This window comes from Myotis lucifugus, unplaced genomic scaffold (assembly GCF_000147115.1).
Source record: "Myotis lucifugus unplaced genomic scaffold, Myoluc2.0 scaffold_51, whole genome shotgun sequence".
Taxonomy (NCBI): domain Eukaryota; kingdom Metazoa; phylum Chordata; class Mammalia; order Chiroptera; family Vespertilionidae; genus Myotis; species Myotis lucifugus.
In genome coordinates this window covers 2182746-2206406 of record NW_005871099.1, presented here as the reverse complement: position 1 = coordinate 2206406, position 23661 = coordinate 2182746, and the positions used below count along the sequence as shown (strand labels likewise).

At 37.2% G+C, this 23661-nt stretch overlaps 1 pseudogene; it reads right to left on the bottom strand.

Annotated features, from left to right (window-relative positions):
• Positions 1 to 20326: 20326 nt before the first annotated feature.
• Positions 20327 to 23422, bottom strand: LOC102423375 (annotated as a pseudogene).
• Positions 23423 to 23661: the final 239 nt, after the last annotated feature.

The window sequence follows — 23661 nt, the reverse complement described above, 5'->3', positions numbered from 1 at the left end:
ACTTGCCTAAAAGGCCTAACCAAAGTAAATACTGTATAGAAATGCCTCGTTTTGTAAACATGAACAAGCATCTGATGGACTTCTCCAATTAGCTTTCCTGGAATGAGCCTGAACTGCTCATTGTTACTGGGTTGAACTTGGAGATTTTATTACAGATATGTAAGCATGTCATTTTTTTTCTTCATCTGTAACTGCAGAGAGCCATACTACTTTGCTAAAAATGGAAATTATAGCAATTTTCATTTCATACAATTTCTGAATGTATCCCAATTTCAGCATGTTTGGAGCAATAACCATATACATGAAATAGCCTGATAGGATTTGAGTGAAATTTTTGTTCCAGAGTGTTTATCTTTAGACTTTGATTCAACCCAATAAGCATCATCATCTCTAAGGCTTTTAGAAGTTAATATCTAAATAATCAGGCTTCATGGTGAATGCTTGCATTATATTTAAGTGGTATATTTTAGAATCTATTGCCAAAATCAGAACACAGGCAGTGGATCAAGTATGAAGCAATCCTTTTTTTGTGTGTGTAATGATAGTACAATTCATTGGGGCAAAGTCTGCACATTTATTTTCAAATTTTTTGGAATGGTCCCAGATATTAAAGATGTTTTTTTTTCCTTTTCAATGTATTTTCCTTACTGAAGAGAGCTGGCTTTGGATTGATAAATAAATCAGGAAAGAAAACTTTGGTTGAGTCCAATGCAGTGCTAAAGCAGCTTACCAGTGGTCCTGTAAAGATGAATAAAGGGCATGAAAAAATCCTCCCGGGCATTTCATAAACAGCCTACTCTCGTGCTAGAGAGAACTGCTTATTTACCTGGCTCATTCTCTCACATTATCTCCTGGCATCATAACTCCATCTAACATAAACTGTTGATGTTTAGCAATTTCTGATTTTCTCTCCTGGCATAAAAAATTCTGAGCTCACCTATTAGCTAATAAGATAGGTTACTTAAGATAGTATTTGAGGCAGAGACCAGACACTGGTTTTAAAACATCTAAAAGATGAGGTATCACTCTCATTTGCAATCACCACTTAAAAACGGGTCTTAAGATGAGTTGCTGTAGAATCTACCACTTCACTGAAATATACATTTATAGTGAAGTCCATTTTTTTTACATAGAGTAAGATAAAATTTTGCTTAAAACATTATTAATTTTTTGCATCCCACCAATTTTGATAGGTTGTATTTTAATTTTTATTTAGATCAAAGTATTTTTAAAATTTATCTTTATTGTCGAAGGTATTACAGATGTCAATTATTCATTTTTGATGTGCATTTGTTTAAAATATTCTGCTGTGAGAAAAGCAGCATCTTCTGAGAGATAGCTTTTGAATTTTCCTACTGAAACTAGTTTTTAGCGTTACAACTTTTGGTTAAGTTGATACTGATGAATTTTGATTTTTATCCTTTAGAAATGAGGACTATTCATTATTTTGAAGTAAAACACTAAAAGGTTTTATTTTTACTGGTGGGCAACGTTTGAGAGCTATAATTAGCGTGTGCAGATGTTAGAGGATGCAATATTAAACACAAAGAATTTATTATTTCCAGTCCTTACCCTTCAAAGTCAGATGGGTCCCAAAGATAATCCTTGGTTAGTAAAGTAGACCAGTGGATGGGCCTGCAAACAACAGAAGCTGAGAGAGAGAGCCAAACTATAAGAAAGAAATGGTCCAGAAAATATGGATGCAAATGAGAAGGCAGAACTCAGTTCAAGTTGTTGTTGGAAATGTTCCAGAAGGGTTAATTCTGCAGGCAGAATAAGACTGCAAGAGAGATGTAGCAACTCATTGGAGGAGTGGGATATTGGGCAAAAGAGTTTTAAAAGGGATTTTACTAAATTTGTATTTTATATGTGCTAACCCTCTCCTTTGTCTTATGAAATCTTCAGAAACATCTTCAGTCCCCTTTAATGATATTATTTTGAATTTTTATTTACTTGTCATAAGAGTGTAACTATTCTTCTTTGGTTTATTAAGCTGTTATTTATAAACAATAAAATGACGCTTTGCCTCAGCGTGGGATGACTTGGAAGGGCCCCTCCAGCTCTAGAGCTCCCGTGGGATCAACTGAAGTACAATTACTGTAACTAAATTGCAGTGTAACTTTTCCCCCCTAATCTTGTTTTCTTCACAGCCTTACAGCAGTGGTCCTGGGTGTGCTACCAACGTTCCTCCCATCCAGAAATCTCTACTGCATTTTGTTTCCAGGAGAGCTGGTGTCAGGAATGGTCCCAAGGAAGCCATCTCTACTAGTAAAATGAGAATTGGAGGCTTGACTCACCTGCCGGCCAGATGACAATGAACACCCACATCTGACGGTCAGTAGAGCACCCACAGCCCTTGGGATTCTCTAAGGAAGTAGTTGAGAAACCCCTCAGTGGGAGTAAATGGGGATGAATACCCATGAGGGGAATGTAAGACCTGGTGGAACATCTCAAGAGAAGTACAGGGAAAGTAGTCATTTTAAGAATTATGAGATTGGCTGGTTGTTACTGGGAACTATTGAAAGATTAGAAAGAAAACATGCTGGAGGTGAGTGGTCACCAATTTAAGGTGAAATGTGACAGAGTATTTCTTTGGCTGCCTCTAAAGAGATTCCCATCACCTGCAGGTAGACGGCAGAAAAAAAAACAACGGCTAGGCCCAGAACTTAATTCTAAAGGTAGGAGAGCTCCAGAGAGGTTTGAAATCTAAACCTAGGCAAGCTTGGAACAGAGAGATTAGGTGTTGTCAAGGCAGAGACTTGAGATTTGAGACAGGGGCATCTAGGTGTATGAGGCCGAGATCTCTGAAACTCCAGATCTCCCTGAATCCCAGAACATGCAGAAGTCACCCAGTGCCTTAGTTAACATTAGTGTTGCCTTTTGCTTGTAGGCAACGCAGAGGCCTCTGCCTTGCAAGACACTATGCTGTGCGCTGCAGAATGCACCCTTACTTTCCTACCTGGCCACCCCTAGTGGGGGTCAATGCAGCATAAGCAGAAAAGGAATAGCCGCCAAAGAAGCATCCGCTTCTAGGAAGCTACACCAGACAATGAAGAGAGAGCAGTTAAGGGTGCAGGATCAAGGAGAGGAGGCAGGACAGTAAGGAGCTAGGAAAATTCCTGGGCAAGTGGAATAGGGAAACTGAGACGAGATAATGAAACAAGGCCAAACAATTTGGCCAATTTACAGGCAGTCAGTGAATCACAGGCCTACCTTTCCTAATCAAGGACACTTGCGACCAAATGGTTTTTACCTCTCTTCCCTGACCAGAGATTAAATAGCTTAAATCACCCTGGTCAGGGAGATAGAGGGAAGAGACCCAACTAATACCATGTGTACCAGCCAAACCCAAGGGCGGATGAAGTCAGGGGAACAAATAACAAAAAACCTTATGAGAGCCAGACAGACCCAAGATAAAAATAAAGTGGTGAGACTGACCAGAGAATAATCCCCAACTCCCCTCTACACTCATGTTGATGCATCAGCCTGTTAAAAATGCACTTGGAAAGCTGATATTCCACTGAAACTCTCCCCTATGACTCTTGCCACAGACGAAAGATAAAACCTTCAAGACAAAGATGCTGGGTGGGCTCTCTGGAGCATGCTTGAACTTTTTACTTCCTTTCTCCTCAGCTCCAAGAGTCCCCATGAGACTTGCAACCAGGGAATCAGCGGGCAGAGTCAGCTTGTTTGGGCTTACACCCTGAGCCTGTCTCCAGGGCTTCCTTTTTCTCTGACTTTCCATGGAGCTAACAGAGCCCCACCTTGGCTCACTTCTGTAGCGGTGACTTGCACTTCCCAGTGGGCTCATGGCAGCCTCGCCTTGGCTGGCTTCTTCCCTGTGACATTCCTAGGGGCCAAAGCAGCCCCGCCTAGGCTCACTCCGGTTGCTTCTTCTACCTAAGCCCTCCCTTCATTTCCCTGTCCCCAGCGTTAGTAAACACGTGCTCAAAATCACATGGGCTCCTGTTGTGAAATCTTGCCTGCATGAAGCCAGGAACCCTCACACTATAGGCCTGCCCGAGGCACACCCTCTCTGGGCACGGTCCCTGTCTGCTGACAGAGAGAAGCAGAAAGTTGGATAACAGAAAGTTCTCTCCTAAAATAAGATTTAATATTTTGGCAGAGACCCAAACGAAACAGTGCTAATAAGCTAGTAGGGTGCTCTTGGAAGTTTAGGAAAAGCGATGACCTAAAATACATGCTAGAGGAGGGGCTGTCTTAGTTTGCTCAGGCCGGTAAAGCAAAATACCAGAGACTGGGTGGCTGAAACTACAGGCAAGGCCAAGATCAAAATGCTGGCACATTCATTTCATGGTGAGAGCTCTCTTCCTGGCTGGCAGACCTCTGCCTTCTTGTGATATCTTTACATTATCATTACGTGACACAGAGAGAGGAAGCTCTCATGATTCTTCCTTTTCTCAAAGGAAAACCAATCCAGTTATGAGGTCTCCATCCTCATGATCTCATCGAAATCTCTCTCCTAAGGGCCCCACCTCCTAATAGCATCACATTGGAGGAAAAGGCTTCAACATGTGGATTTGGCAGTGGGGGTGGTGGTGGTGGTGACGCAAACATTCAGTCTCTGACAGTCTCTAAGGCTCAAGCAGGTGTGTGTGCTGTAATGGCTGTACTAGATAAGGGGGAAAAACCCACCAGCCAACTGTGGGAGGGCCCAAAGGACCCTCCATTTATCAAAGCAGAAAAGAGCATGTCGGAGTGAGCCAGTATCACTGAGAAGCCCCTTGGTAGTTGTCCTCTGTAGGCGAGGCTCATTGTAGAAAATGCTGATTCAGAACAGAGGTCCCTGAGAGTAATAAGGATCCTGAAAAAGCAGAGTCCAGCTGGTAGCACTTAAGCAGCAGAATTCAGGTGGGAGCAATTACCATAATGAATAGCAAGGTCTGAGTGGCAGCCTGTGATCCCGACCCACAGAGAGCTATTGAAAACATAGAACACAATGTTCTGAGGCACCAGAGAGTAGGGAAGCCAACAGGAATTCTGCTTAATTTGTACAATAAAAAAAAGGAAGGTGGATAATGAGGATGCTGAGGGCAGCTTCAGCAATACCATGTCACATTCTCAGGCCCAGTTTCCAGACATGAGCCAGGTCTACAAGTAGAATCCACTGTCTGCAGGAGACACATCTCACACCCCAAAGGAAGGACTCCACAACAGGCCTGTACAGTAGTGATAGCCCCAGCGCTTTTCTAAAGAAATGTATGACCATCTACTATATACTGGAAGACAGGGGAATAGGGATTTTAGACCTAGAGCACAGGGTCTGAATCGATACTGATAACCCAGGTCACTCTTACACTGGTTCATGAGGACTCGGTAATGAAGTCCTGGCCATGGTCTGGCTCACAGAGTGTCCACTTGGTCCATAGACCCACCAAGGGTTTTATCCCCCAGTCCCTGAAAAATAGAGTTAAGGGTGTTTTTTAAGAAGAACAGCTGCAAGGTTATCTTAAAGAATATACTCTGAGCCATTCTCCACGAGGACATGGTATACCCCATGTGAATATTATTTTGTAGTCTACCCAAATGACAGAACAATGCATGGGCACTGGAACCAAGGGCTAGAACTACTGCCATATCACTCCCAGTGAGGCAGCTGGGGAAGCTGGAGATGATTTTTTTTGCCTTCCCACCTGGTACAGGAGTGTGTGTGTGTGTGTGTGGCGGGGGGGGGGGGGGTAGGGCATTTGGCAATGTCTATAGATATTTTTGGTTGTCACAGCTAAAGGATTCTACTGGAAACTGTGACTTTAAGCAAAACCATGTATAACAAAAACTAATTTTACCACAGGCTGAAATAAACAAGAATTGATTTCCTACAGCATATTTATGGTCACAAAAACACCACCAAAATTCTAAATAAAGGCCCAAACCACTATTATTATTATTATTATTATTATTAATATTATTATTATTATATACATATATATTTTATTGATTTCAGAGAGAGGAAGGGAGAGGGAGAGAGAGATAGAAATATCAATGATGAGAGAGAATCATTGACTGGCTGCCTCCTGCACACCCCCTACTGGGGATGGAGTCCACAACCCAGGCATGTGCCCTTAACCAGAATCGAACCCAGAACCCTTCAGTCCGAAGGCTGACGCTCTATCTATTGAGCCAAACCAGATAGGGCCCAAACCACTTCTTTTATTAAAAAAAAATTTTATGATTTCAGAGAGAGGAAGAGGGAGGGAGAGAAACATCAATGATGAGAGAGAATCATTGGTTGGCTGCCTCCTGCTCGATCCCCAGTGATTGAGCCTGCAACCCAGACACGTGCCCTTGACTGGAATCAAACTCGGGACGCTTCAGTCCACAGGCTGACACTGTATCCACTGAGCCAAACCAGCCAGGGCCAGCTTCTAATATTAAACATGAAATGTGAGCTGTGCATACATTTAAGAAAGATTAGTAAAAGTTAGATAATTCTTTTTCAACCTGCTTATTCCATTTCAAGGTCTGGGTGGCGAGAGAGCAGCTCAAGGAACAATGCAGGAGTCTATCCTGGACAGGACACCCTTCCATGGCAGGATGCACACACACACACACACATACACACACACACACACACACTCACATACTCACCCAGACTGGGACAATTCAAACACACCAGTTCACCTCACGTACACATCTTTGGAACCAATGTCCCCAGAGAAAACCATGCAGACATGCAAACTCCACACAGACAGTGAGTGGCCTCAACAGGGAATCAATTATTATTTTTCTCTCATCAGCATTATCAGGAAACTACGTTGACTGGGAGGACATTATCAAGGACTTGCTGTACTTTGAGTTAAGAGGACAGCGGGGAGATCATCTATATCCTGAAGGAGCATTGCCTTCCCGAGCAGCCTTCTACTTTAAGAGCCCAATTCTCAGGAGTGCTTCCCTTGATGAGCTTCCTTTAAGGGTTGAGAGAAAATTAGATGTTAGAAAAATTAATTGGAAATTGGACTCTTATCTACCCTATTGAGTTCTTTACATTATGTGTCATAGTTTGTGGTTTATAACTTTTTTATTCATTGGAGTTAGTAGAGGAACTAAAGAGGAAAAAGATTTCTAGGAAATTTCAATTTAGTAAGTGAGGCACAGAGCCCCCAAGTCTGGGTTTTAAGCCAGTTCCCTAGTTCCTTTCTACTTGAAGTGTGGTCCTTGGACAAGTAGTATTGGTATCACTGGGAAACTTTAAAAAATGAGAATCTCAGGCCCCTCCCTAAACCATCTGAAGCATTTTAGTAATATCCCCAGGTATTTTGTACATAAATTAAAATTGAGAAGCACTGATCTAAGGAGTCTAGTCAATACCCAAGTTTGTTAACCTGATGGTGGACAGTCAAGAAAGGCCTGATAGTAAGACATTCTTTATTATAGTTTAGTCGCATGTACCTCAAACATGTGTGGCTTATTAACTGTCTTGTCAGGATAACTCGTGCATAATTAACTAGATTTTGGGAACTATTTACCAGCAAAAGAAAAAAAATCTTAGTCCTAGAATGAACCTCTGTCTGCACATTTCCTCTTGCTCAGATTGTGTTATCTGTTCTTTGTTCCTTTGAATAGTCAAATGGCTTACTTTATTTGTCTCTTCTCAATGTAATCTCACCAGCGAGTCCTTCTCTACCCATGTGTGAAAATTAATCTCAATATCCATCACTCTCTACCCCCTCACTTGCTTTATTTTCTTTGCTTACTTGTAACAGTTTGACATCTTCCATATTCACTGTCCACTCTTGCTTCCATACATACACATGTGTACACAGCCACACACTCATAGGAATATAAACTGCAATTTAAGGACTTTTATTTTCACTGGGTTTCTTATGAACTTATAAAATCCTATAAAATTACTAATTTATATATGTACTCAGTAAATATTGGTTGAATGCCAAGCAATATGGCAGAAGATCACAAAAGATGATTTTTTAAGATGTAAATCTTAGGAGCTTTTGACATTCTCTTGACTTTCTAAATCTTTTAAGCTTATAGCTGAAGAACCTGATGATTCAACCAGTGAATGTTGTACTGCAGGAAGACTGAATGCCAGGTAGATTTTTATCTAGGTGATAAATAATTTTTCATGTACATGTAATGAATTTCTTTGTCAAAACTGCATATAAATATGCAAAGAACTAACCTTCGCCTCTAATGTTTTCGGTATTTGACTTGTAAACTATGATCTAAGATCACAAAAGATGACTTGCATTTAATATATTTTTTGCTTTATCAGAGTGTCTCAAGTTAAAATACAGAGTGAGATATTTACATAGAGAAATCAGGTTATGTGCTGAAAAAAATGTATGTTGCAAAAATTTATCAAGAATTAGGTAAGAGAAGACTCTTGAAGAATCAGGGGATAAAAAGAGATTTCAGATTAATGCCTCACTTTCAGGTAGCTTAAAATCTATTTGTGGAGATAATACACCCGTAGGCAAAGAAAATTACAGTGCAAGGTAGAAAGTGACAAATTAATGATAGAGAAAGCAAGTTAACCTCTGATCAGAGAAGACAGGCTGCAGTGAGAAAAGACTTCGTAGAGGAAGTAGGGTCGTGCCAATGAAATACAAACATTTTCCCAAATTACTCCAAATGAAAGCCAACTTAAGGAGTTAATGCATAATAACTCTTCAAAGTTGAAATAGAAAAAATAGTGAGTAATGTAAATAAATTCTCTAATCCAGCCAGGAGCATAGGTAGAACTCCGGGTGATTAATTGACTACCACAAAAGACATAATAGTTTCTATTGACTCTAGGCATAAAGAGTTACTGCCTGCGCAGCTTCTTCTCTTTTGAAGAGGAACACAAACCTTTAATGTTTTCAGTGCCTGCTGAGTTGACTATAACTCACAGGTAGAAACCATGTTTATGTTTCTAAGGAACCCCCAAGGGTGATGACATACCAGAATAATGTGAACAAGCGGCCCTTTTAATGCTTACAGCAGTGAATGGGTTTGAGCAATTTGCATTCCAGATCAAACTGAAAAGGAAACTAATCAAAAGCTGCATGGATTGGTAATATCAATACAACTTCAAATTTGATCCTTGTTATTCAAAGAATCTGAAAAGGTGACACCCACAGGTGTCAGGCTGAATTATGTTGCTACCTTTTTATTAGAATTCCTAATTATTATAAGAAGCAGACAGTTCTTTTCAGAAACTGCTTTGGTATATATCCACCCCAATCTATTTGCTGTACTATTTCTATACTACATTGTCATTTTTACCTCCTTAATTTAGAGATATTTCTTTTCTTTTTAATTTATCTTTATTGTTGAAGTATTACAGATATTCCCCCTTTTTTCCACTGACCCCCTCCTCCATACACTCACCCCTCCCAAGCCTTCATCACACTATTGTCTGTGCCCATGGACTATGCATATATGCATATAAATTTCCCAGTTAGGTTAGTCTCTCTCCCTTATTCCCCACCCCCACCTTCTCTTCTTTTATTTTTTCCAGCTCTCCCTCAGCCCCAACACCCGTTCTCCATACCCCTGTACCTCACAGCAACAGATGAGCAAATAAAAAAATGTTTTATTTATATTACAATAGGAATTTGCCTAAGGAAAGGCTCAGGTACTCACTAACCAGTAAGAATCACTTTAGATACTGAACATAATGCTTTGCATGGAAATATAAATGTAAAATCATCAGATGAAGTGGTTTTTACTCAGTTCTCTTCAAGTTACAAAAAAACATTTGTCCACAATAACTCCAAATGAAAGATTTTTACACTAAACTCATAGAATATTTTTCCTCTTGTTCTCATCTTACTGTCTCATGTAATTTTTACAAATCTGCCTGATATACTAAACCACAGATAGAGACAAATAGAGTAAGGTCAGGAGACTGTAAAAGTCTAACAATGACAGAAGAGATTAAGTCAAACTGAAAATTCTCAATTAAAAGAGAAAAGGTGGTTCTGGTTTAAGATATCGACGAAGGAGACCTTGAACTCACCTACCACGGACACACCAAGTCTACAGCTACATATGGAACAATTTCCTGTGAAAAGATCTAAAGCAGCGGTTCTCAACCTGTGGGTTGCAACCCCTTTGCAGGTCGAACGACCCTTTCACAGGGGTCGCCTAAGACCATCGGAAAACACATATGTAATTACATATTGTTTTTGTGATTAATCGCTATGCTTTAATTATGTTCAATTTGTAACAATGAAATTGGGGGTCACCACAACATGAGGAACTGTATTAAAGGGTCTCGGCATAAGGAAGGTTGAGAACCACTGGGCAAAGACTACAAATCCGGCAAACAAGTCCTGAAGGAGGCGCTGGAACACAATCTTGCCATAAACCCCACTCTTGTCTGGCTCTCCAATTTTTGTAGCTGCCATCAGGGGAGACCCCTACTACCATCTGAATCTGGTGGTAAAATTTCATATTTGGGGGGAACACCCTGAAGGCTTCATATGGACTCTAAGACATTTCGATGTTATAAAATGTAATGTGTTAAGACATCTTATTCAGGAATTTCCAAATTTCTTCATATCGTAAAACATTCCTCAAAGATGTTTTAGGGGCTCTAACTGGAGGTGAAGGTGGGGTGAGAGTGGCAGTGGATAAGAACGCGTCACCTCAAATCTTGCTTCAAGGAGAAGAGACGCATTCTATTGCTTCCAATATTGACTGTCCTGTTTCAAAGAAAGGATTTGTGTCCGTTTTTGGACCTCTAGAAAGCATAGACCAATATGGAACAAAGACCTGTGAAGGCTAAAGGTGCGAAGGAACAGGAACAGACTGAATGTGATATTCGAATCCTCAGAGAAGCAGATGCCAAGATGAAATTGAAAATATCAGGATTTTATAGTAGAAATACCTGTGTGAAAAAGAATGGTCAGGTGGCTGGGTAAGGCTGGGACAGCCATCAGAGATGCAAGTCTTATCCTAAGGGATGAAGAGAGGGAAGGTTTATTGGAAGTATCTCAGACAGCTGTGCAAACTAAGAGAGAGTTAGCGAGGTCTTCAGGGAGTTCTCAAGATAAATCTGGCCTTCAGAGCAATCCTGTTTCTAAGAATGGCCTGCCTTAGCATCCTTCAGTCATTGGTGGGGAGCATTCATAGAAAATGTAATCATGCAAATTTAGCTATGGCTGCTAGAGCTCAGCAGGCAGGGCCCTTGGTCAATGAATTCTCTCTGCAGTTGGAGGTCTGCGAAGTGAATTTTCACAGCTGCCACGTGGGTGAGTGCCAGACTACAGTGTCCATCTAATACTTGTGAGGAAACAGAGGTAAGGGAAAAGGATTGAGTGATAAAGGCCTCAGATTACAGTGCAGCTCTGAGGAACTCCCATCGGCCTGATGGAGAAAGCGAGCAAGATGACCTGTAGAGGAAATAACCTTCACTGGGCACAAGAGATGCAGTTCTTTTACCCCCACTGTTCTCAGTCTTTGGAAGTAGCCCGGGGAGAAAGTGGCCTTGGCATAAACACCACAGCGGATTCTAAAGGTGCAGCCGCTGGGAGCTGTCAGCCAACTACATTCTTTGGAGAAAGTTTTTCTTGTAGGAAGATCCGGGTGGTGCACCTTCATGGCCACCACATTTTATGAGCAAAACTTTTTGAAACTAATATATCTAGTAAATCCTAAACAGATTGTGAAATTTAATAACTGTATATGAAATGAAGTTTCAAGGTCACATAGTTGTTTTCCAGCCAAGACTAAAACCAAAATATCCTATCAACAAAAACCAGAATTATTTCTACCATATTTTCATGAATTTCCAGCATTCAGTTCCACAATATAGGCCATAACTTACTATTCTCACCATTAAAACCTTCAAATAATTACAGGATGAAGAGAAATCACAATATGGCTTGCATCCTACCTTAATCTTTCTTTTTCTTCTTTACATATTTTGAAACTCTCAATCAGTAAGTGAGAACTTTAAGGTGAATAGGTAAAGATGATGCTTTATTTATGTTTTAAACTTCTATTGATTTGCAAATGAAATAAAGCCAAAGTTGGAATTACATTGTCTGACATGGTCTGAATAGTGAGTAATGATATGGATTAGTCCAATTTGTCTGATTAAAAAATCATCAGAGGAAACTGCTCATTTCTTTGGGTATGCTACTTTCATATATTTGAAGATGCTCCTGTTGATAAGATTTACTGTTATCTGTTAAGGAAAAGAGAGTCATAAAAATCATTTATCTATAGTCCATTAACCAGTACCCTACTCTTCAAGACCTGCTTCTGGAACTTGAAATCACAATTTGTGAAAATACTTCATAGTATTTTTTTTCTCTTTTGAAATGTAAGACAAATAAATAGAAAGAATGTTGAGCTGTACATAAAACAAATTCAAAAAATAAAATTTAATTAGAAAGGTGAATTCTGGTGCTGTTATTTCTGTGATATTGAGTTTCTCCATATTTTAATCTTCCCCCTTAATTTTTTCAGCTGTTAAACAGTATAATCCTACTTGCTTATTAAGTTGGCTTTCTTTTTGTGTATTCTAGACTGATGTATATACTTTAATGGCAAAAGATAAAATATCTGCCTCAGTTGGTTGCTCAGTGGTTGGAGTGTTGACCCGAGGACTGAAGGGTCTCGGGTTCAATTCTGATCAAGGGCATGCACCTCAGTTGCAGGCTCGATCCCAGCCACGGTCAGCGCGGGTGTGGAGGGCAACCAATCAATGTGTCTCTTTCACATCAATGTTTCTCTCTGTCTCTCCCCCTCCCTTCCACACTCTCTAAAAATCAATGGAAAAAAATATCCTAGAGTGAGGATTAACAACAACAACAAAAAAGATAAAATATCTTAGCTCCTCTATGAGGGTTTTCCTGACTGCATGCTCAGTGGTGTCTTCTGCTTATTGTCAGAAGAAAATACAATGAAACCGGTCAGCAACTTAACTAAAACTGAGATTAACTATACCAAAAGAGCCAATTTTATAAGAGGATATGTACAACATTTTTTTCTGGTGTGTTGGAGTTCTGGTTAAACAACCTGTATCATCAGATTATAATTATTAATAATTAATAAAATACTAGAAAGTGTGCTAGAAATTAAAGACTCTCTTTTGAGTCACTAAAGGCTTAATCACCAGATCTAAAATGAATTTAGAGATCATTCAATTCATTTTCTTTCCTGTGCATCTCTCTAGAAAATAGCCAATAAATTAGCAACTGCTTGATCAAGAATTACCCGAATTGTTAAGAGAATGTCTCCATTGTATAGGCTATGGGCATCTCATCCACTAGCTTAATTTATTCTCTGTGAAGTGGCTCAAAATTGTTTCTATTCATTTTTCCACGTGGTAGCACTTTTATATTAAAGACAGCTCTTATGCCATTTATCTTCATGTTTTAGCTACATAATTGTAGGTAAATGTATACTAATCTAATTTTCTTTTAAGAATAAATATTTTGCTGCTGTGGCTTTAAACGCATCCTGGATATCATTAAAAGCCTTGCCTAAAAGAGGTGCATTTGGGAGAGTGTATAGAAGTTTTCATTTCCTTGGCAGTGTTAAAAAACAGGATTCTTGATGAGAATTAAAGGAGAGGGAGGAATTTAGCTCCTTCAAATCCTTTTAGACTCTGGAGTGAAATCTCTGGGGAAATAGCAGAAGAAATGACAGAGGAGAATGAGCTTTAAAAATAACAAAATCTGCTAATTAGATTAAATTGGGGCACCTCCTTACTATCATCATAATCATCTCTCTCATTTGGTATTATTACACACACCAGGAGAAGTAATGAGAACATTTTATAGTGAACAAACTGAAAGTCTGTAAAAAAAAGCGAGACATTTTAAAAAATGTAGAAGTAGTCTTATTGTAGCTATCTTAAAAATTAGTTTATATTTTTGCATGTAGGCAGCCTAGCGTCTATTATGTAAAAATTGGAATGCATTATGTAAAACCTAGATAATGGTGAGTGAGATTTTTATACTTCTAAACTAAAACTAGAATTTACCCTTTTTAATCTAAAGGTTTTAATTCTTTTGCACAATGAGGCAGAGTAATAGCTAAACGCTACAGAAATTAAGTTTGCACTAGCATATATAAACCCTTCCAAACCCCCAGGATTTACTTTCAGCCATGTTCTGATAATATCCCTTTGCAAACTGACTATTAAAGATTATCTTCTAGGAAGCTCAATATATTTGATTCCGGTTACATAGAAACTTACGATAAAGTTAGAAACATTGATTGCAAGTGTTTTTACACATAGAGACATAGTATTTTGTCAAAATGTATACTATAAAAATTTTGATTTTTTTTTACTGTGTATTACCTTTTAGTAATGTTACTTTAAACCAGTTTTTGTGATATTACTATTTAGTACTTCAACCTTGTTAACTCTTAAAACATGTTAAGGTGCAAAAGTGAAAGATTTGCTATGTTAATCTAGAGGTATTATGCTTGCACATAAGTTTTATGCATCACAACAGAACAGCAAAAAAAAATAGAAATAATCAGATAAAGCAAAATTATTTTCTATGTTGGTATTCTAGCTTCCTACTCTACAAATGCAAAATCATCCCATTAAAAATAGAAAAGTTCATGCAAAATACATGAAGTAAAAAGCTTGCTAAGCTGGAGATTGAAATTTTCTAACACATTCACTCCTATAGCTATTATGACATCTTATTTTAATGTTGCTAGATTCTTTCTTCATTTCTCTTGTAGGTAGCACCCAAACTTAAGGGGGTCTCACTGGCTGTAAGAGTTGGTACTTAATGGCCTAGATTTCTATTTCTTAGCTAAAACTGAAGTTAGATGTTTTTACATAATTCTCTTTTAACACTGTCTACACTATTTGTCATGAACAAGACTTAAAAGTTATAATAAATCATTCTCTATTCAGGGAAACATGTATGTGCATTTTTATTGCAGTCAGTTATATATAAAATTTTAATTATTTTTTTAATGAAGGGTGAAGTTCAAATATATTATTCATTGGATATAATAAAAGGAAGACTACACACTTTGTATATTTAAATAAAGTCTAGATTGTGAATTTGAATGAATTTTAGAATTAATTTTGTAAATGAAACAACATTTTGTCATTTTCCAGATACATTTAGCCTAGCAGTCATGTCAAGTTTGCTGTCTATTGTCATCGTCTATAAAAATAGCTTCTTTCTCCATTTATTAAGTGGAATAATTATACAGGATGTGGCAAAAGTAGGTTTATATTTGTGAGTACACAAAACAGAGTTTATTCTTGTATCATTACTTATAAATTATTATATTACTTGTATTATTGATTATTATATTACTTTTGCCACACACTGTATATGCAAAAAGATAGGTTTTGCTTTGGCCATAACATTTTGGCAGATATTGGGGCTACTGAAAGCAATATAGATTAATCTAAACACCATCTTTATACTTTATGCTACAACACATCTGTCTTATCCAATCATCACCTGGGAATTTTTATCTGAAAAAAAATGTTTTTATTTCTGATTCTAGCCTTGGTTGTGTCATGCAATTATTGGTAAGGCTATTTCAGTGCCTTACCAACTAGGAAGGTATAAATAAGCAATTCATTAATTATGCAAAAGTCAAATTTACTACTTTTTCAGAGGTCAAATTCTTTCAGTTTTAAAAGGAGATGCTGCTTCATATGAAAAACATTCCAAAGATGAAAAAATGGTTTCTTGTTACAGAGAAGTAAATATTTTAAGTCCACACAAACTGAGGCATTTTATATCAAATTCTTCCCATTGCCTTAGAAAAACCTCATTCATAAATATAGCCATGTGGTATTATATTGCACTTAAGTCTCAGTTTCAAAGTGTTCTTGAGTTAATATTGTTTCAGTAATGAATCACTATAACATGTACCTTGTTCACAACGGTTACTCAGAGTAATCATTTGTGGTATTACTGTGATTGCCTGACAGATTATGTGGTGATTTTAGAGGGCCTTTTCCTTGACATCACTACCCCAATAGAGACTAGGAAATAAAGATCACAAACTAGAGTCCTAGACAACTGAACTCTATGGCTAGAAAGTGTGCTGCTTTTGGAATTTCTATTTAGTTTTGGATAATGCAATTGTGCATGACCAATTTCTACAACACAGTTAAAACCAAATATATTGGACATGATTTCCTGTCATGTAAAAATATATACTCTACTTTTCTTAAAATTAATGGTTAAAAATTTATTCTTGCTTCCTTTTTTATTATCTTCAGAATCCATACAACTATTGTTTTTTTAAAATTATTAATTTTCTACAGAGAGGAAGGGAGAAGGACAGAGAGTCAGAAACATCAATGAGAGAGAAACATCGATCAGCTGCCTCCTGCACACCTTCCACTGGGGATGTGCCCGCAACCAAGGTACATGCCCTTGACCGGAATCGAACCTGGGACCCTCAGTCTGCAGGCCGACCATCTATCCACTGAGCCAAACCGGTCAGGGCCATACAACTATTGCTACTGCTATTATTATTACTACATTACTAGTAACAGCTGATATTTATTGTATGTTTTTATACCCTAAATCTGGTATGCGTGACATCACTGATTTCTTAGAACAGTTCTATCAAGGTAGTACAATTAGTATCATCCCCATCTTCCAGATAAAGAAAAAGGAATGAATAACTTATTCCATGTGACACACATCAACTAAATCAGCGGTTCTCAATCTGGGGGTCGAATGACCCTTTCACAGGGGTCGCCTAAGACCATTGAAAAACACATATATAATTACATATTGTTTTTGTTATTAATCACTATGCTTTAATTATGTTCAATTTGTAACAATGAAATTGGGGGTCACCACAACATGAGGAACTATATTAAAGGGTCGCGGCATTAGGAAGGTTGAGAACCACTGAACTAAGTGGTAGAGCTAAGATTTGGACAAAGCTACGTCTGCTTTTAACCAATAGCCAAGAAAATATTAGAAGCACCTAAGCATTCTGTGAATTTCAGGGGTAGAGGTACAAGAGTATCACATTGTGGCTGTTATCAAACATATCATTTTCATTGTGGCCACTTGTCTCTAGGTACAATAGATCTGCATCATGGGGCTATTCCTCAGGTGAAATGTCTATAACTTCCTCAATATGTCCCCTCAATGGTTCTAACTTTTATCAGCATAGCAAGTATTTAATACAATAATTAACTCCAATACTACATTTTTATGGGCTTTGCAATCAACATATATGCATGAATATATTTCAGTTTGGCTTACACAAATACATACTAGTAAATAAATGTGTGTTTATAGCAGAATAAATGTTAAAATATAATTCCACTTTCCATGTAAATAATGTGAATCAAATGAGATAAATCAAAAGTGAGTGACATTTTCTTTCTCATGCGTATCAGTTTTGGTGACTCATGCTTCTGTAGCTAGAGTCCACCATGCCATCTGGTGTGCAGAGTAGGTGGTGCTATGAACACGGAGACAACAAACTCATGAACCCAGAAACCCACAATCTCAGAATTCAATCAGTGTTACTCATTATATTTACTTGATGAAATTGAAAGTCAGGAAAAATATTAATTGGTTTTTTTTCTGATAAGGAATGAAAGATTATAGCTGTCCTCTGTACACCTGGACATTCATCCTCATTCCCTTCTTCCCTTCTCCCCCCTTGCACCACACACAGGCCTTTATGGTATCAACACAAAGTCTCATCCACTGATGAGTCACTATACAGTTATTTGTTCAAGTGATCATGCAGGAACACACCAAATAGAATGGTAGAAACATTAGGGACACCTTAACAAAAGGAACACTTGATCTTTTTAAGAGGAATATCATAAAGGTGACTAAACACGAAAGGATGTGGACAAATACAAATACTCGGTGATGCCATTAGGATATGTAACAAAATCTTAAAAGCATATCAAGCATAATTACATTAACAGCCTCAGCCTGGATTCAGATCTGTGCTTTATCATTTGTTATCCTGCTCAAAACTCAGCTTCACTCTGTTGTTTACATGAAGGTAATTGCAGCACTCATCTCGAAGAATCATGCTGAGGATGCAACTAGATACTACACATAAAACAAAAAGGAGAGTTCTTAACATGTAATAAAAACTCAGATGTTTGGTACTGAAAAAGAATCTATCACAAAGGGATACAAACCGGGCTGGAATGAGAGCTTTACCAAGTTCTCTGACTCAGTCGTCCACCATCTACGGATCTAATTCATTGGCTAGAATTTAGTCCCATACCACACTCAGTGTCAAGGAAAGCTGTGAATTGCAACCAAGGTTTTGTTATAATGAAGAAGAAAAGAATATATGTTGGAAATGCAACCATTAATCTCTAACATAGTATGTTGCTATTAAATCTAAATTTGAACTGAACCTGTTGCTCATTCATAACAATATATTGAATATTAAGCTATATTTCTACTCTTGATACCTAATGACCAACTGCAACATCATTAAATACTAGAGGCCCAGTGCATGAATTTGTGTACCAGTTGGGTCCCTCAGCCTTGCCTGCGGGATCAGCCCCAAACTGTCTCTCCAACATCGCCTGAGGGGTCCCAGATTGTGAGAGGGCACAGGCCAGGCTGAGGGACCCCACCAGTGCATGATCAAGGCCCAGGAGGGACACAGCAGCAAGCTAACCTACTGGTCAACTGTTTGCCCCCTGGTGGTCAGTGCACATCATAGCAAGCAGTTGAGTGGCCTTAGCATATCATTAGCATATTACACTTTGATTGGTTGAACGGCCGACCAGCCGACCGGACACTTAGAATATTAGGCTTTTATTATATAAGATTCTCCAAATTTCTCCCCCTCTACTCTTGACCATAAAAAATAATAATGCTGGAAAAATACTAACACTTATCTGTTTCACTATCCACCAATTTTCACCTCAAAACACATACATAGTCTGCCTTACACTGTGAAAGCAAATGTGTAGTCACTCATTTCCTGGGAAATAAAGCAAGTTTTATTAGTGAGGACACCAGTAAATTTACTTCCTCAGAACAAAAAAAATCTGTCAAGTTCTTTTGGCACACTATAAATTTAGCATACAGCATTCTATCAGATAGCCTTTTTCCTGCGATTGCAGGGAATGTGTCAATTACTAGAATGCCCTCCAGAACCACATTGAGTTAGTGTTACATTTACTAATATTAATTAATACAAATATTAATTACTTATTAATCACTAATTAATACTAATATTTTTTAGATTCCTTTGAATTATCTAGACATACTTATGCCACCTGTGACAAAAATAATTTTACTTGTTTCTTTCCAATATTTATAGGTTTAATCAACCTCGTATTGCATTGGCTGGGACCTTTAGTACAAAATTGAAAAGAAGTGGTGAAAGTTTACATTATCCTTACCTTTTTTCCAATATTAAAGAGAAAGCATTACATAGTTCACCTTTTAGTGTGATAGTTGTAGATTTTTTTGGTAGAAAATTTTAATTAAATTAAGAGAGATCCCTTCAATCCCTAGATTTTTTTATAATGTTTATATAATAAATGGTTGTTGAATTTTACCAAGTGTTTTCTCTGCCTCTGCAGATGGTCATATAGTTCTCCTATTTTATTTTTAAGGTGATAAATTACAATAAATATTTTATAAATGATAATTTTAAATTTCTGAAATAATTGATACCTAGGCATGAAAACATATGTGTATGTAAGTATAATGTTATAAATATTTTGTTTGTAATTTTTATATTTATATACATTAGAAATGTTATATATTTTCATTTTTGTAATGGCCATACCACATATTGGTATGATGATTATCCTGGTTTCAGAAAATGAACTGAGAAGTATTTTTTCCTTTTCTATTCCCTGAAATAGTTTGTATTTGGATAAATTTATTTCTTTAATATATGGAGAAATTTATCAGCAAAGACATCTGGACTTGGAGTTTTCTTCATGGGAAAGTTTTAAATTATGATTTCAATTTCTTTTAGGTTGTTTTCTAGATTACCATTTTTATATTTTATCCTCAAGCCTAACTAAGATTAAGAACATTAATATAAAGTGAGTGTTGACAAGTGAAACTCAAGTAAATATAAGAATTCAGGAAATATGGAAAGGGTTTCAGTTTATATAGAAGTTCAAGTTACTGATGTTAGAAAATACAGAAGAGTGATATGAGTATGCTTATGTTCCATTTCTAATGAACACATATTATATTTATAATTCCAAAGTAGTACATTTTTGTTTAGAAACAAATGTGCAATGTCAATGGGTTTTAGCAATTTGAAGAAATTGTTTATTTTATTTTGTCAGGTTATTATATATATATTTTTTTTCAATTTGAAATCAGTCAAGCTATTAACAGACCAGATTACAAAAATAACCATGACAGGTACCTCAGCTCATCCTTGTAATAAACCTATTGAGCTGGTGTGTCCTGTGCCAGCATCTCCATCTTCTATAAAACGTGTGGTCTTTTACTTTATTCCTCCTCATAGAGAAGGTACTTTGAAGGGCCACAGGAAGCTGTTTCAGATCCTCCAAGAGGATGATGCCACATTTTCCAAGATATCAAGCAATCGATGTGTTATCTGTCAGGGAAATTTGCTCTTTTTGACTTGGCCATACCACACTTGTAGATAAATTCATTTACTGGCTTCAGGTTTGGGTACCCCCATGCAATATATAGTCCCACAATCCTCAGCATGTCAACGGAAGCCTTGCTGAGCCTAACAAAGGTGTCAGTGAAGATGTGGCAAAGGCGAAGAAACTGCTGCACCTTTCGGACTTTTGGGCTCACACCATTGTTACCTCTGGTCCTGGTGACAAATGTCAATTTGTGTTCCGCAGGTACATAGAAGTCACCAGCTTTTCTTGCCATTCTATCTATCCTAGCTCACTTCTGTACGTATGCCCATGTTCTTTGCGATAGTGCTCAGCATGTTCATGCATAAGCTTTCTCCTTGCCTTTCAAAGTATCTTTTGGGGGAACGCCTTTCTCAGGTGTTTGATCTTCAGCTCTGTGAAATTCCTTGCCCTTTTCTCAAGGGTCCTGGCACAGCAGAACCTTCTTCTTGTCCTCACCTTCCTGGGTTCCAGCTGGAAAAGAGGTTGTCCGGTTATTTTTATATATCACTGTAATTATCTAAATTCACCTGTTTTAAAACCCACCAGTTGTCTAGATGGTTCCTCCCTCTCCTCTGTCCACACACATAATAAGCAATTTATATGTATTAGAAAGTTAAATGAATGTGGGTTTTTTTGCATTTGATTTTAATTATGTCCTCTGATTGGTTCTTCTACCTCTGAAAATCAAGTATTTCCCATTTGAAATAATTTTAAGAATTTGTTTAATAGAAAGGATATCTATCATAAGTTTGCATGATTTTATTTTGAAAGTAACCATGCCTTTCTAATTTGAGCTAGCCTGAGAGAGAAAAGCATACTTCGTTTTTACTTATTGAGTTCAGAACTTTTTTTTTTTTACCTGGGTCATTCATGAAATAGTTCCATATGCCATTGTACAAAATGATATATTTATGTCAAATTATCTGGTTTTCTTATAGTTGGTGATATTATATTATCTATCACTTTCCTAAAGCAAAGTAAGAAAGTAAAGAATAAAAAAATAGAGTAATTATTTACATTGTTGTTATTCTCTCAAGAAAGTTTTCTTCTGTTTTGTATATTGCTTAGCATAAAAGATAGATTTAAAAATGCTTACTCTCCCAATGACGTTTTTTAAAGAAATAGAACAAAAATTTCATTTGTGTGGAATCACAAAAACCCCAGACAGCTATCATAATCCAGACTAGTTGATCTTTGGAAAAATATTTATTCCGGTCATTTGCACATTTTAAAAATTGGATTATTAGGTGTGTGTTTTTTTGTTTGTTTTTGTTTGTGTGTGTGTGTGTGTGTGTGTGTGTGTGTGTGTGTGTATGTGTATGTTTTTAGTTATATGAGTTCTTTATATATTTTGGATATTAATCCATAATAAGATATATGTTTTGCAAATATTTCTTCCATTCCATTGATTATCTTTTTACCCTGTTGATTTTTCTTTTCTTTTATTTTTTGCTGTGCAGAAGCTTTTTAGTTTGATGCAGTCCCACTTGTTTGTTTTTTTATTTTGTTGCTTGTATGTTATTTTGTTGCTTGTATGGTTTCCAAAAATTCATTACCAAAACCCATGTCAAGGAGTTTTTTTTTTTTCCCTAGGAGTGTCATCCTTTCAGGTCTCACATTTAAATCTTTAATCCACTGACAGTAGAATTTTTATGACATAGTTGAATCTAAGTATTTCATTAAGCAACTAATTTAATCACTAGGCACATTTGTTTTTGATTTAATGTTCATTGGTAGTATATTTTACAAAATAGTATTAATAAAGATAGATTCATTATTTCAGTTTAGCAGATAACTATTTGAATTTTGCTAAACAGATTATCTAATTTTAATTATAACTTAATCCTTAGCAAATGTTAAAAAGTTACTATCAAGTTTTAAAAAATCATTTAAATGTTTAATATGGTTTTTGTACTTTAGAATTAGTATCCTCTCCACTATAATGTAAGCTACTTTCATAATGGGGATATACAATATTTTTCTTTGAAACCCTGGCACCAAGCAGAGGTTAGACACATGGATTGGTTGCTTCTTGCACTTGCCCCAACCAGGGCAGGAGATCAAACCTGCAACCCAGGTATGTGCCCTTGACTTGGAATTAAACCCACCATCCTTCAGTTGGCATGCCAACCCTCTAACCATTGAGCCATGCCAGCCCAGGCAATTTCTTAGTCTTTTTACTTAAGTTTAAACCAAGTTCAACCATCTTCTGATAAGAAAATGGAGATGGATACACTACTCTTATTTTGGTCTAGTCAATGGCAACTTTAATTTCAAGGATTCATAAGTCACAAAGACCAGGTAGAGGTGTGTTATTCTATAAGAAACCCAGACTCAGAGATTGAGCGATAACCATTAGCAGAGACTGGTCTTACATAACCTGGAAAGCTGTCAGAAACTGAACTTAATCTATGTCTCTCAGAGCTTACATGTCTCCCATTTCTGTCTCTCTCTGCGTATATGCTGTATTCTCCTATTTCTGTCAGCAGAATAGGCTTCTTCTGCTTATCTGATCACCCTTAAATGACTCAGTGCTAGCAGCCTTAACCCCAACATTTGTCATTTGCCTGGCATTCATTATTGGTTAACTATAGTCTGTGTTCTTGAAGTTCTTACTAGAAATAATCTGATTGGTTTAGTTCAGCCTATGAATATTCATCTTCTTGTGTTTATCCCAACGTAAACAGCAATACTCATGGCTATGGATTCATGTGATACCAGGACAGCCAAATCCAGAAACTCTAGGTGTGGTAGATACTCTGTAATGGGCCAATACTGTACTAATTTAAAGAGAGCAGTTGCCCTACAGAATAGGATGTGAGGCTATTCCCTTTCTTTCTTTCTTTCTTTCTTTCTTTCTTTCTTTCTTTCTTTCTTTCTTTCTTTCTTTCTTTCTTTTTTCTTTATTTCTTTCTTTCTCTTCTTTAATTGCTCTCCATTTACAAACTTTTAAAGATAAACTAATTTAAACAACATTTAAATAGTTTTGAAATTAGTGTTTTTGTTCCATTATCGACTGAGACTGCTTTGTTTCCCTTACTCATTTTTTTCTCCACTTTCAAATACTTGTAACCTACATAATGCTGATGTAAGAAAAATTAAGA